Source organism: Hyperoodon ampullatus (assembly GCF_949752795.1).
Source record: "Hyperoodon ampullatus genome assembly, chromosome: 14".
Lineage (NCBI taxonomy): Eukaryota > Metazoa > Chordata > Mammalia > Artiodactyla > Ziphiidae > Hyperoodon > Hyperoodon ampullatus.
The window spans coordinates 80,938,079-80,951,448 of record NC_136927.1 but is presented as its reverse complement, the minus strand read 5'-3'; positions in this window follow the sequence as shown (position 1 = coordinate 80,951,448).

Sequence of the window (13,370 nt, the reverse complement as noted above, 5' to 3'; positions counted from 1 at the left end):
TATATAAGCTATGTTTTCTTTTTAATTTTTAATAAGGCTGAAGTTTAAAAAAATGTTGTTGGCAAGCAATACTATCTACATCAACACAACTTACTATCTACATTGACATGACTCTATTATGCCAGGAAATTCTTGCCCAGAAAAATGAAGTTGCAATAACTTTACTGCTTCCTTCAGGAACTTGCTGAAAATCCACTTATCTGAACAATAGACTATTCACCCTGTTCTCTTCAGTATAAGGAACAAAAGTCCTTTCTTCCTATTCAACAACAGCTTGTCCAAGTGGATTCATCAAATTATTGTTTATTCATTAAAGACTCACTTCAAAAATCTCACCTCTCTGCATCCATCAATCCTCAACTATTATACCACAAACTTTGCCAGCTCCCAATCAAGTCCCTGCATCGAAAGATCTACCTTAAATCAGATCACAAAAACCTCATAGATCTCCCACTTTGGGCTTTTCCCTTTAGAGATGCTACTAAGACTCTGCCCTCCATCACTGCAGTAAACAATAAACTTGGCTTTGCTTGATCTGCAGGTTATTTTGATGATCTCTTTGGGGAGTCAGCTGTCAACACCATCTTATTTTTATTCCCTCAGCAGTTAATTTTATAATTTTATGCATGTATTTTTCATGTCTATGTCAAAAAAATTTTTGAAGTCTAACTTTTTGTAGAAGATGAAAATGCCCAGTTTTTATTTCACCTAGACCTGACCCCTTTTCCTAGCTTTTGTTCATATGATATAATATGGAATTATAATGACAAAGCTGACGATTTTACATTATACATGCTCTTTCAATAATTATTTTTGACATTTGTATTCGATTTTATAAATACATAAACATCCATGATGGAAATTTTAGCACATTTTGTTTTATATCAGCTCCATTCTACCTCTTCTAGCATCAACTATATAGTATCTATATAATGTAAGATTTTCAAATTTTCAATCCATAGATCTATTATTCATTTTTTTCTGCACCTTCTCATTCAAAAATTATTTTTGAAATTTAATATTACTACCACATTTAAACTCTATTATTAAATTGCATCTCTCTTGATCACTGACAGTTTTTTAAAAACTGTCATCTTCCTTCTCTGAAATTCTTTAAAAAACTGTCATTTTCCTTCTCTGAAATTCTTTGATCCATTCTTTTGAATAGCAGGAGGGTGACTTTGATTTTATTTTTAGGAAGAGGGCCTACATTTTCCTGCCAGCAGAATGACCTCATGAGTTTAAATGCAAATCAGACAAAGGCCATGTGAGGTATACAAAATTCTACTGGATATCATTCTTAACGTTTCCTCAGTTATATGAGTTTGAGAATATATATTTTAAAAATGAGCTCACTGAACTGACAAGTCTTTATCCTGGGGTAGAAATTATATTTATACATCTTTAAAATTCCACCAAATTTGTAAGTCCGAGTTAGCAAGGATCAACGTAATGTACTTCAAGATGGGGGGAAAAAGAAGCAAAAGTCAAATCAAATCAGTGATTTGGGTAAAAGTTACGGAATCTGTAAATAGATAGGTGAATTAGAAAATATGTATAACTTGAATTTGAGGAAATAGGCAAATTGATCACACCTTGGATTTATGGAGACATAACAAGGAGACTATAAAATAGATCTCGATGAGTCCCAGCAGGGTAGTCACTAAAAATCCAGGCAGTCTCTCATCATGAATAAATCCAGTTAATTAAAAGTATAACTATATTCCGGACTTCCCTGGTGGCGCAGTGGTTGAGAGTCTGCCTGCCAATGCCAGGGACACGGGTTCGAGCCCTGGGCTGGGAGGATCCCACATGCCGTGGAGCAACTAGACCCGTGAGCCATAACTACTGAGCCTGCGCTTCCGGAGCCTGTGCTCCTCAACAAGAGAGGCCGCGACAGTGAGAGGCCCGCGCACCGCGATGAAGAGTGGCCTCCGCTTGCCCCAACTAGAGAAAGCCCTCACACAGAAACGAAGATCCAGCACAGCCAAAAATAAATAAATAAATAAATAAATTTATTTTTTTTAAAAGTATAACTATATTCCTTAAATATGAACACAATACTTAAACTTTATAATTAAGTATAAAAAATTTGAGAGTAACAAAATCATAGTATTAACATTTTTTCTGTAAATACTGAATTTGTACACACTTTATAAACATGCCTTTGAAAAATTTTAAGAAAAGAAAAACTTTTAATTTTTGTAAGTTTAAACATTAGTAAATGAAAAAGACTTGATAAATATTCTAGAAGGTTGTTTTTATTAATTCAGTCTCTTGGGGGTACTTAGAGAAAGCAAATATATTAAATTTCTAAAAGCTGTTCAAAATATTTGAGGTGTTCAAGCTTGGAAAGGGAACCAAATATTTGCCAAAGATCCCTTAAAAGTGATTGCTAATAATATCTGCTGGACTTTAAAATAATAGATTTGTGAGCTATGCTTAAAGCCTAAGAAAGACTTAGTTTTCTTTTCACAACTGTAACTTTAATAAATTGAATAGTTTTTTTTTTTTAATAAAATACTTCTGAGTAGTATTTTTCTATATGTAAAAGCATCCCTTGGGGGCACTAAAGAATCCTTACATAAATATATCCTTCCTTTCATGTTGCTCATCAAGCATTTATTTAATCATTAAACATAGATCTATTAAATGTTTATTACAATCTATGTAATGGGCAAAATACTGGTGATACACTGAGAAATGAGGAAGGGTAATATGTTCACACAGACACATATTTTTGAGTTTCTGTAAATTTTGTAAGAGTAAGATGTCTAAGCATAACTAAGTTACAGACTGCTGCTTCCTTTCCCACCAAATCCCTGCCTGTTACACTTCCCTTTTATCAGTGGTATTAGAGTGGTGGTGAACATTTTTTGTATCTAGCTAAGGGAAAGATGAATTTAGGATACACTGATCTTGGTTTTAGTGGGATACATGTATGTGATTCACAGTCATTGATGTGTTCAATTAAGTTTTTGCTAACTATTCTGGTGAACTGTTTCCTGGAAAATTCTCAGTGCCTACAGGGTTGACTGTCCTGGCGTCATGACACAAGATACAAGGACAGAAGGATCACAGTGGAGCCAGGCCCCTGACCTCACAAGTATGTGGGTCATGGAGGAGAAGCAAGGCCTGTAATATCCAGAGTCAGATGACAGTCTATGGAAAATTCTGACAGCAAAGGTCTCTATCATTGAGAAGCTACTTGATAATACAGCATACGTAACAACAAATGCACCATACATTTTCATTCCTCTTTGGATGGGAATTATGAGAACTTCAGAATTCTTGATTTCACATTGGACAAGTTGAGGAGCAGCATATTAAATCACATCTCAGCTCCTTTGACACATCTTGTCCTGATGACATCTTATGAATCCAGACAAAGGAGCACACAAAACTGCTCACAAAACAGAAACAATCTACCATAGTGGAAGAACGACTGAATTATCCTTCAATTCTCCCTCTAGGAAATAATACTGTGAAATCACTGTCACATGAAAGAAAGAATGATATCAGTGATATCAAAAGATATGCCCACAAAAAATCAGGGAGAAGAGTACTACAGAGGTGTGACTCAGTTAATTAAAAAAAAAAAATAGGGCTTCCCTGGTGGTGCAGTGGTTAAGAATCTGCCTGCCAATGCAGGGGACACGGGTTCGATCCCTGGTCTGGGAAGATCCCACATGCCGCGGGACAACTAAGCCTGTGCGCCACAACTACTGAGCCTGCGCTCCAGAGCCCGCAAGCCACAACTACTGAGCCCATATGCCACAACTACTGAAGCCTGTGCGCCTAGAGCCTGTGCTCCACAAGAGAAGCCACTGCAGTGAGAAGCCCACGCACCGCAACAAAGAGTAGCCCCCGCTCGCCACAACTAGAGAAAGCCCACGCACAGCAACGAAGACCCAACGAAGCCAAAAATAAATAAATAAATTTATTTATTTTTTAAAAAATACTGTTTTTCTCGACTTTGTGACATGTGTGTGTTTTTTTAAAAATAGGCTTTAAAATCATTTGTGATTTATGATTTTTAATGGTTTATTATTTATTTCATGATTTATTTTCTCATTCTAATTAAGTATCAGCCCTGTGTCTAATTCTTTTTTCATAATTGTATATACATTTTTCTTTTTCAAGAAGGCTGTAATCATTATAAAAGCTTCAGACCTCAAAAACCAGGATTTATCACTACTAGTGGACCAAACAGCTGAAGTTCCTGGCTTAATGGAACTTAGACTGCAGTGGGAAAGTGTCCATCATTGCCCTTTAACAGTAATAGTGATGGTTTGGCTTAGATTTTTGCTTTCTTAAAATCTTTTTTTACTCCTAAACCTGTAGATATCATTTCATTTAATTCTGGGTTTTAATATTGTAGAAGACTGGCATAATGGGAAACAGAAGACAACAGGGCAATGAGAGGGAGACTGGCATTACGACATTAAAAAAAAGAAAGTGCTTCAGTGGAAGACAACTCATGTCTATAGCACACCCTCTGAGTTACCAGAATCTAGTTCTGTTCCTTGACTTTGAGCTATGTTACAACTCCGTAAATTGTGGATAACTGATAGATATGCAAAGTATGTCTTATCTGGTAGAGGTTCAAACTGTCTCCACTCCCACCCTGGTTTTTGTCTTTGCTTGCAATTCATCTCAACATTCCTTTACTCCAGATAAATTTGTGCTGTTTGTGCTGTGTGTTGTCTTTCCCTTTGAACAAGTTATAACACCAGCCTGGGCCCCTCATATGAGTAAAATAAAATCTTTAATACACATGTTCATGTTGATATCTGTATGTAAGTCATGATTTTATCTCTTCCCAAAAATTATCTTTCAATAATGGTCAGGTCTATCTAATTCCCTCTCTCCCAGAAGAGAAAGTCGAATTTAGCCCGATTTTTGTCTCCATATAGATTACTTGATTTTTCCCTCTAGATCTTAAGCTATTTTTCTTTAGACTTGAAGGTATAAAGTGTCATCATAGATGAATGTTATTAGTTTGTTTTGACATGGTGCATTAAAAAATATAGTTGACAACCTCTAACTTAAGTCAAAGCACAATTTTTAAAAAATCATTCTGATTATCTTAAGTATTTGTGAACTCTCTGGTTTAGTGGGATTTGTGGATGTTATTGAATATTGTTGAAATGCAACAAACTACTGATTTTTCACATTAAAGCACTAAACTATTTTAGAGTTAGACACAGCCCAAGAGACACTGTGTAAGTCCACATTCCTGGGCAGTTTTTTTATTTCATGCCCATTGAGCCTATTTTGATCCCTTCTATTGGTATTATTATCTTAAATTCCAAGGATACATTTTAAAAATCACGTGTACTATGATGTTATTTTGAACTAAGAGTTGTTCTCCAGACGGATTATTTGAGACTCTGTTGCAATGTTGTCACCAAAGCTTATGTGTCTTGTAATGATGCAGTTTATGGAAGTCTTAGGCTTAAAGTATCACATATTTAGCATGCTCAGACTGTCAGTTTAAATAAAGAGGAATGATTATTTTTAGAAAATAAATGGGCTTCTGAAAACCTGCCATTTTTCTGCATCTGTATTTTCTTTTTCAAGATTTTGTTTCCTTTGTCACTTCCCCTTTATAAAAAATGAAATTTTTAATAATTTTTTATAAATGTATAAAAGTCCCCTTCATAAAAAATGAACTTTGCTTTATTTGCTTTATTTCTATTATTTGCTGTATTTCTGTGAATCACAGGACAAGTTGAAATACGTTAAGACTGAATCAGTTCTACAGCTAGGAAGAGCAGGAGTTCAAGTTTTTACTCACACTGCCCTGATGTTATCCTAGAGTGTAAAACCTCTCCTTGCCACCAGGGTTAAGCTTGTTTTAAAAATGTAGGTATGGGCTTCCCTGGTGGCGCAGTGGTTGAGAGTCCGCCTGCCGATGCAGGGGACGCGGGTTCGTGCCCCGGTCCGGGAAGATCCCACATGCCGCGGAGCGGCTGGGCCCGTGAGCCATGGCCGATGAGCCTGCGCGTCCGGAGCCTGCGCATCCGGAGCCTGTGCTCCGCAACGGGAGAGGCCACAACAGTGAGAGGCCCGTGTACCGCAAAAAAAAAAAAAAAAAAAAAAAATGTAGGTATATCATGATACTATCTAGAAAAAATTCTTTCAGAACAAAGTCCACAATATAATGTTAAGTGAAAAAAGAGAAAGAGAGAGAGACAAAAATCATATTTATCTTAACATTATAATAAAATAAAGTTAAAATAATTATAATGAATTTATTTAATTATTTTTAAAAGACTGGAAGATACACGTAAAACACAAAAGGCTTTATCTCTGGATGTTGAGATTAAGGGTGATTTTAATTTTCACATTTATACTTTTTTACACTTTAAGTTTTATATAACATGCTGAGATGAATTTAAATAAAGAAAAAATAGTATTAAGGAAATGAAAAAAATTAATACTCTATGATGGTAGAGTTTAAATTCTTCGGTTGACACATAAAGCAAATACGTACACTATGGCCCCAGCCTGCCTCTCAGACCTCACCTCCCTCATCCCACCCTCCACACACACCTCACACCCTACACTCCAGCCACACAGAGAATATGGACTCTATACCCCTCACCCTTTGCACAATCACATTCCCTGCTTTTGTTGTTTCTGCCTCCAGAAAACCTTCCCTGACTTCTTTCAATGGTATCAGTTGTATCCACAGCATTTCAGAAATCCCTCTTCAGTGGAACTTATCGTATTTTGGCTATTTCTTTACATTTTCTCCACTCACCTGTGGGTTCTCTGAGTTCAGGGACCACATCTGATACATCTTTGCACCTCCAGTGTCTCTGCCTGAATCTAGTGGGCTCTACATTTGTTGAATAAATGAGTGAATGAACAACACAACCCAAAAAAGATTATGGGAGCTTTTTTTCCCATTTCATGTGAACTTCACTTCTTGAGAAGCCCAAAAGTACTTCCTGCATCCTCTATTATCTGAATTGACATTCTTTTCTACAAGTTTAGTGAAAAAGCCAAATATGGATGGTCTGTGTTGATGAAACTTCCTTTTCTTCCAGAACAAACAGAAGAAACACTTCTTTGTATCTCTGGGGAGAAACTGGTTTTCTCTTAAGAAATGTCCAGTTTATAAATAAAGAAAGCAATTTCTGAAACTTGCTGCAGAATCATATCTAGGTCAGAAATTATCATCCTTTTGTGTATATCTCACTTATTTTGGAGTTATGTATTATTCTGGTAAAAATACACCATGGGGAGCTTAGCTCCTGTAAAAAGGAACTTGGTTGAGTGTGTAATAAAAAAATTCTAGATTTCATACAGTCAGTCCCATGAATATGTCCTCATCTTTCAGATAAACCTGGCAGTGATATGTTTAATAATCACAGAGCACTTCTTCCTCAAAGGACTTGGATTTCTTTACCCTCCCCTTAGCACTCCTTTGGCGAAGGTAATCTTAACATCATAAAACAGATGAGAACATGGAAACCTGGTGTTATGGGTTGAGTTGTGTCCTCTCAAAAGACATGTCGAAGTTCTAACCCCCAGTACCTCAGAATATGACCTTATTTGGAAATCAGGTCCCTGAGACGTAATTAGTGAAGATGAGTCCAAATAACATAGGGCGGGCTCTTAACCCAATAGGACTGGTGGCTTTGTAAGAAAAGGAGGAGACACTCAGAGACAGAGACACAAGGGGCAAAGCTAAGTGGCAACAGAGGCAGAGATTAGAGGGATGCATCTATAAGCCAAGCAATGGTGAAGATCACTGGCAAACACTAGGAGCTAAAAGGAGCAAAGGGAGATTCACCCCTAGTGTCTTCAGTAGCTTGATTTCAGACTTCCGGTCTCCAGAACTATGAGACAATGTACTTCTGTTATGTTAAGCCACCCGGTTTGTGGTACTTTGCCACAGCAGCCCTAGGAAACAAATACACGTGGAGAGACTCAACCCATTTCACAGGATTCTGCATCTAATTTAGATGAAAATAGGACTAAGCCCAAGTCTTCTGTCCCCTGAGTCAGTCTATGGTCAAATGGCAAACAATTGTAACTCTGTAGTTATAATTCTCCCGGTTCTGCCATAAATGTTGGCCATGACTATTGAGTCCTGCAAGTTGTAGAAGGTGAAACATGAATTTTCAGAGAGATAAACTTGTCTTTCCCTTAATTTTCCATTTAACCTTTTGCAAGGTTGGTCTAAGAGTCAAGAACAAACCCAGTGGGGTTAAACTAGGCTATAATTCTGCATTATCGTTCATGTAGTCATTTATCTGTCCTGATGTACTGTGAAGCCAAGATTTCTGCCTATTAACCTTTCAGCCAAAGCAAGCCTGACTCTTGGGTTAGAAGCTAAAATGTTAGGAACAATTACCTTAAATGGCACTGCATTTCACACAAGGAATTTGGCCTTGTGGATGCTCTTTTTTTAAGTAGCCATTTGTTACCTAAACGAGGAAAAAGGGATGAGAATAAAGGATGAGACAAAATGAATAAAATGTATATAGATTCAAATCAGGAATTAATTTAAGTGCCTGTAAGTGATCAACTTGTGAGTCTCACTGAAAGCAAACACGTGACATGAGAGGCAGAAGGGTGTCATTTTTATTTTTTAATTTATTTATTTTTGGCTGCGTTGGGTCTTCGTTGTTGCGCACGGGCTTTCTCTAGTTGCAGCGAGCGGGGGCTACTCTTCATTGTGGTGCGCGGGTTTCTCATTGAGGAGGCTTCTCTTGTTGCGGAGCACGGGCTCTAGGCACGCGGGCTTCAGCAGTTGTGGCACGCGGGCTCAGTAGTTGTGGCGCGCGGGCTTAGTTGCTCCACGGCATGTGGGATCTTCCCGGCCCAGGGCTCTAACCCGTGTCCCCTGCATTGGCAGGTGGATTCTTAACCACTGCACCACCAGGGAAGCCCCAGAAGGGGGTCATTTTTAAGAGTACCCAGCATGGGTCCAAACTTTCAGTTTTAAAATCCTGGCTCTACCATTTACCAGCCTTAAGATCCTGGGCAAGGCACGCAATCTGCCTCCATCTCCTCAAACATCAAGTTCAAGTTTGGGATAAAAAGAGTATCTCCTCATAGCATTGCTGTGAGCGTAAAAAGTTCTTACTATGCAAATTCAAGGGACACAAATGCTGATGGTACTTTGACCCTAGTCTATACCTAGTCCATCCCAATCCATCCACGACAACTCACCCAGTGCCACCCTTCCACAGGGCATCCTCAGCAGCCTCAGGCAACTAACCAGACCTGGAGAACTAGAGGTAAGGCATCCTCAGCTCTGCCTCTGAAAGTCCATCAATCCTTGAGGTCCACACTTCCCCAAACCATAAAGAGGTCCACTTTTTCGCTGCTTATTCAAAGAAAGACTCAACCAGAACAGTTTGGATAGTTCTGCCTTCTTAGCAAGCAAGAAATTAAGCTTTTTATTTCAGATCTTGAATGTGGCTTCTTCCATCAACATCATAAGGATTAAATCACTGAATATATACACAGATCCCTTAGGCAGTGCCTGGTGTGTAGTAAGCAGTCAATAAATGTGCATTATAGTTACTCAAAACTGTGGTGGCCCTGACCTATTGGATAGACCAACAGGAAGCAGAGGCAGCAAACGTAGTATTCAAAATTGAGCATTCGGGAATCAGGACAACTGAGTTCAAAATCTAGCCGCCACTTAGCTATTTAGATACAAGCAAATTACCTACCCTCTATAAGAGAGGTTGGCAAACTACAGCCAGCTAAATCCAGCCCGCTGCTTGCTTTTCTAAACAAAGTCTTATTGGAATGCTGCCACACCCATGTATATATTTAATGGTTGTGGCTGCCTGTGAGCTCCAACAACAGAGCTGAGTAGTTACAACAGAGACCGTATAGCTCACCAAGCCTTAAAATATTTACTATCAGGCGTTTTACAGAAAAAGTCTGCCCTGCTCTGTAAACCTCAAGCACCGCATTTCTAGTAGTCCCTCAGTATCTTCAGGGGATTGGTTCCAGGACCCCCGTGGATACCAAAATCGAGGGATGCTCAAGTCCTTTATATAAATGGCATAGCATTTGCATATACTAGGTATACTTTATATCATCTCTAGATTCCTTATAATACCTAATACAATGTAAACGTTACACAAATAGTTTTCGGTTCACAGCAAATTCAAGTTTTGCTCTTTAGAGCTTTCCGGTTTTTTTTTTTTTTCTTCTGAATATTTTCAGTCCCATTAGTTGAATCTGCCGCTGCAGAACCCGCAGATACTGAGGGCCAACTGTATAAATGATGTCAATCACAGGACCTCCTTCACAGGGTATAGTGACAGTCAGTGAAAGAATATACGTAGCGTGTGTAGGAAAGCATTTAGCAGAGTACGCACTGCATCAGGATTAGAAACCGGCCAGCTGAAGCAGTGGCCAAGGCTACAGTTTTTATTTTTTATATTGAATTTGAATTATCTTAGGTGAGGCATAACTTGAGTTGGGGCACAGCTCTCACCCTTTCTCTTTTCTTTAAAATTAGGTTGACTTCACACTGTTTACCTGCCCAGCTCCTGCAGCCATTTCAACTGGAATGCATCATTCTAAATGTTAGTCACGCTATTACTCTTCCTTCCAAGAGAACCTAAAATCCCATGAGTCCTCCTTGAGTTTACGTATACAACTAAATATTTTCTTCAAAAGAGAGCAATTTGGGGCTTCCCTGGTGGCTCAGTGGTTGAGAGTTCGCCTGCCGATGCAGGGGATGTGGGTTCGTGCCCCGGTCCAGGAAGATCCCACATGCCGCAGAGCGGCTGGGCCCGTGAGCCATGGCCGCTGAGCCTGCGCGTCCGGAGCCTGTGCTCCACAACGGGAGAGGCCACAATAGTGAGAGGCCCGCGTATCACACACACACAAAAATAATAATAATAGCACATGGGTGAATACATGAGAGGTGCTTAGAACAGTGCCTCTCACTCAATACCTATTAGCTAGTATCGTTACCATCATTATCATTACTATTATTATTGCCATAATACTCTTATTTGCTATTATTAACTCAACTGACAGATGAAGAAACTGAAGCTCAGAGAAATTAAATAACTTTCCCAAGGTCAAATGACAGGGTGAGAATTGGAACTCCAGAGTCTGACCTCAGAACCACCAGGCTCCCCAGATCTACAATGATAATTATCTGGTTGAAAATGTATTATTATTTGGGCTAATATTTGAATCAGTTGTTTATACGATTTCTCCCTGATGTCACTTTAAGATTTCCTATATACCAACAAACACACACACACACACACACACAAGCACACACAGAGCTGTCCATATAAAAACACATTCACAGTTGCAGTACACTGAGGACCTCTAATAAATAACAATAATAAACTCTTTGTGTGATAAATGTGCTGTTTTCTAGTAAAAAAACAAAACCAAGAAGTTATTTTTTAAACCTTTAAAATTACATTACAGACCTAATAGTGTAAAATAATTCTCAATGAAAAATATACCATGATTATGATTCCAAATCATAGCAATAAATCTCCTAATGTTGCCACTGCCATTTCAGTGGGTGCAGTACGTTATGTGCAAAGGCCTGGAGAAATTCCTGAACACGTTTTCTGATTAATGCACAATTTTAACATTTTTATTTATTTATTATTTTTGCTTGGCTCAGGTGTTTCCTGAACAAGGTCTCAGGGAAGCAAAAAAAGAGGATTATTTCCATGGGAACATATGCAGAACTTAAAAACCTGCAAATTACTGTCAATATGGTAAATATTATTAAAGTGGAGGAAAATAACACTGACTAAACCTGCAACCAAACAGACTGTGCTGAATCCTGGGCCGTGTTACCCACTGAGAAATGCAGCATTCATTTTGCTTATTTGGGATTTTTGTGACAGGTTCCAGGAGTACAAACAGCTTTCTCTCCGCTCCCTTCTGCTTCTGGCCGTTGATAGCACTTGCCAAGAAGACCTTCTCCTCGCTCTATTCAGTGACTCAGGATCACGCAAGGCTTGAGTCAGATTACAAAATAATTCCCATTTGTCCCCTTTTGTGCTCTTTATTTAAAGTTCACTGAAGGGGAGTTTCTTTGCCAAATTAATTGGCAGGCTCTGTATCTGTCGCCAAACCAGGCTGGCGTAAACGACAGAATCCCTCCTCATTTTTACCCCTGGGAAACCACCTACAAAGCCACGACTCGCTTTAGTGATTATGGGATTTCCAGTTCATCCCTCTTGCCAGGAGCCCCTGTCTAAATGCCAGAAACTAACTGGGGTACAAGTGTGCCAACCCAAAGGCTAAAAACTCCTTTTTTGCTCAGTCACAGAGCCTCAGTTTCATTCAAATGTCTGGCAGAGGTCCGTCAGGAAAGAAAGGAGCAGACCCCAGTGTAGGGGTGGTCATGTGACCCAGATGGTCATGTAAGCTGGGTGTGGCCAATGAGAGCTAAGCAGAAATCCTCTGGGGGCCCCTGCCAAGAGTATGGCATTGGAAAAGAAATACTCTGCATGCCTCCTCCCTGCTTTGGAAGTAATTGGGTAAGGACCTCATGCTCCGATGAGTCAGGTCTATCTTATAACTAAGTGGAAAGTTTAGAGAATTGCAGGGTTACTGATCTGGGGCCCTGATATTGCTGAGCCACTGAATCATCACTAGCAAATCACCTTTTGCTAGAACTTTATGTGAGAAAGTGAAAACCTCCTTAAAGATCCTGAAAAGTGAATACTCCCTTAGTTGCAGCCAAAAGCATTCAAAACTCTTACACCAATACTCTGATCTCTTACGCATTTCCCTGACTTTTCTAAAACAGTATGAGGGTTAAGTTGGGACAAATTCTTGCATCAGTCCAGAGGAAGTGGCTCTTAACAAAGATGGCTGCTGTTTGCATTGGGGTAAGTGGAGAGTAGGCCTGGCTGGGGTGGTGGACGGATGGACAGGCAGCTGTCATGGGCCCTGAAGCCTTCCTGCATATTCTTGCTGGGTGTGCCAAGAAGGCAAGGCCCTGACTGCTGTTTACCCAGGTCACTTTTCAGGGCTCTGTTTACAGCAAGCAACTTTACAGGATGAGGTAACATCTCCTCCAGACAATGAGCAGGCTTGCTTACAGTTTACTATAACCGCAGTGGATTCCCCAAGCTCAGGTCTCCTCAGTTGTAATGCAAACCCACTTGAGCCCCTCTGCACTGGCAACTCTCCCTTTCCTCACCTCCTGTGGGACCTGGAGGGCAATGGGAACCAAGCCAAATATGAAGCTCATGCTACTTGCCCTGCATAATAAAGTCCTTTGTCTCTGACCCAAGAACCTCATGTCTCCTGTCAGCATGTATGAAGCTGTATGCATGTATGAAGCAGGATAAAATCTCAGACCCTTCACAGCTGTTAACAGATCTGTGGAG